Consider the following 2,890-nt stretch of genomic DNA (forward strand, 5'->3'; position numbering starts at 1 on the left):
GGGGGGAGTCGAGGCTGAAGGTGGAGGTTGAGGTGAGGAGAGGAAGTCGAGGCTGAGGCCGAGACCGGGGGTCGCGGAAGGGGTAGCCTGGGGTAAATCGGTAGGGGAGGTTCTCAGGGAATCCAACGGGAAGTTGCATTGGGACTCCCGGAGGGAGGGCTGAGCCTGGCGCGGGGAGCACAATTTGATGGAGTCGGTTTGCCAGGACACCTTTTTCTGCTGAGACTACAAAGGTCCCTCACTGTCCCCTTGTCCTTTTTTTTTTTTTGGTGAGTTCTGCAGGACCGGCCATCCGCTTCCCCTCCCCCACTCTCCCCCCAAGTCTATTAGTCGGGCCGGCCGTTGCTAGTTGGGAGATGGGGCTCCTCGGGGATGCGAGGTGGGAACATGTAACTTGTCCAAACCGACTTTTTCATTGATCCAGTATGGAGCGGCTTGTTCTGGTCTGGGTTGTGTTTCTTTTGGGGCTGGAGGGCTTCAGCGAGTCACATTTCCTGCCTGGAGTTCCCGTCTGAAGGGGGAGCTAGACTCTGTCACTAGTACCTTTCTGGGTTAGTGTGGGATCAGGGGAAGGAGCAGACAGATGTGTGTCACTGCTTAGGACCTGAGAACTGAGTGGCTCCCCAGGCCCAGGGAAGTCGAGGGGACGGCATGGTGAAGGGGACAACACCTTTATTTGAGACAGGGTCTCACTGTGTAGCTCAGGTCGGTCTTGAACTAAGATCGAGATTCTTCCTCATCTCTCCGAGTGCTCACTCCAAGCCCGCACTACTTTGTCTAGCGTTTGTTTGCACGCTTTCGAAGTAACTTGTTTAGGGGACGTGTAGCCAGTCAGCCAGTCACTTCGCCGTTGGCTCTTTAGGTCTGAAGTTCACAAGACAGTTACTTTAGGTAATTGTCAGCATAAAATAGTGCAGATAGTTGATTTAGGAAAGATAGAATCACTCAGGTTGTAGAGGGTGAAGAAACTATGTTGAAATTGCTTTTTTATTTCTTATTTCTTATTTATTTTTTTATTGTATTTTTTTTTTTTTGAAACAGGGTCTCTATGTAACCCTGACTGTTCTGGAATTCACTTTGTAGACCAGGCTTGCCTCTCTCTCACTCAGAGATATTCACACTTTTCTGCCTCTGTACTGCTGGGATTAAAGGCATGTGCCACTACACCTAGACCTGGCCAGTTTGAAATCTAAAGAAGCCAACTAAGAAGGTTCAGTGGCCCTGATTGCTCATTTGTCAGACTGTCTTCCAACTGTTAGCCACATTCCTGTTTCAGTGCCAGAGCGGTGATGCCCTTAGCACAAGAACAATCTTGTTTATATTTTTTTTTTTGAGCGGTGATGCCCTTAGCACAAGAACAATCTTGTTTATATTTTTTTTTTTGTTTTGTTTTGTTTTTGGAGATAGGTTTTCTCTGGGTAGCACTGACTGGCCTGGAACTCACTGTAGACCAAGCTGACTTCAAACTCAAAGGAGATCAGACAACCTTGACCTCCAGAGTGCTGGGATTAAAGGCTTGGCCCACCGTGCCCAGTTGCCAGTTTTTAAAAAAGATTTATTTATTTTGTGGTTTTTTTTTTTGATTTATTTATTTTGTGCACTGGTATTTCGTCTGCATGTATCTCTGTAAAGATGTCAAAGCCCCTGGAACTAGAGTTATAGACAGCTGGGAACTGCCGTGTGAGTGCTGGGAATTGAACCTGGTCCTTTGGAACAGCGGCTAGTGGCTTAACTGCTAAGCCATCTTTCTTCCAGTCCCCCTGGCTTTTTTGTTTTTGTTTTCTTATTTCTTGTAGATAATGAACTTTTGGAGAAAAATATCTGTATTTCTAGTTCCTAAAATGTCGGGTAGCTCATAGTAGACTTAAATTTTTTTTTCTTTTGAGATTGCTAGGATTACATAATTTTCTCCTCCCTTTCAATTTTCAACAGTAAATATTCAATAAGTATTTGTTGGTTAAATGAAGAAAGGGCCTAGAGAGATAGCTTAGCAGTTGGTAATGCATAGAGTCACCATATTGGGTGACTCCAGCTACAGCGGATTCAACACCCTCTTCTGGCTTTCACAGACACGTGCACTCGTGTCCATCCATACCCCCCCACAGACACACAACACACACATAATTAATATAAAATAGAATGGCTGGATAAATAGCTCAGCAGTTTTAGAACACTTTGTACTGAGGGTTTGTCAAGTCCCAGAACCCACATGGTGGCTCACAAGCAATTGTAATTCTAGTTCCAAGGGATCCAGTGACCTCTTCAGGCTTCATTTGTTAGACATTAATGTGATGCACAAACATACATGTAGACAAAACATTCATACACACAAAATAAATGATAAATTTTTATTTCATTTATTTTTTAATGTACATTGGTGTTTTGCCTGCAGATATATCTGTATACGGATATGGGGTTCTCTAGGACAGGAGTTAGAGACAGCTGTGAGCTGCTGTGTACATGCTGGGAATTGAACCCTGGTCCTCAAGAAAGTGGAACTCTTAAGCACTGAGCCATCTCTTTAGCCCCTGCTATTTATTTATGTTTATTTATTTATTTTTAAGACAGGGTTTCTCTGTGTATCCTTAACTGTCCTAGAACTCTGTAGACCAGGCTAGCCTTGAACTCAGAGAGTTCTGCCTCCTGCAGGCTGGGAGCAAAGGTGTGGGCTACCACTGAAAAAAAAAAGATTTTTATTTATTTTTTTTTTAGTGGACAAAGAATACCTAAGAGAATGGCTAGAGAAGTTAGTACACTAGAGTGTTGAGTTGCAGGACCGAAAGACAGAGTGGAGAAGCCAGCAAGGATGGTGTAAAAGCTAGACTGCAGTAGAATCAGAATAAGTAGAGAGGTGGAAAGGCCACTTTAGCTTGGAATTCTTTTTTTTTTT

The 2,890-nt window shown here is 44.0% G+C and overlaps 1 protein-coding gene across 1 annotated transcript in view; it reads left to right on the forward strand.

Moving 5' to 3' along the window:
- The window catches only part of Hdac1 (histone deacetylase 1), a 27,264-nt gene that overhangs the window by 325 nt on the left and 24,049 nt on the right, over positions 1 to 2,890 (forward strand). The window lies entirely within an intron of this gene.

The sequence above is a fragment of the Microtus ochrogaster genome, chromosome 10 (genome assembly GCF_000317375.1).
Source record: "Microtus ochrogaster isolate Prairie Vole_2 chromosome 10, MicOch1.0, whole genome shotgun sequence".
NCBI lineage: Eukaryota > Metazoa > Chordata > Mammalia > Rodentia > Cricetidae > Microtus > Microtus ochrogaster.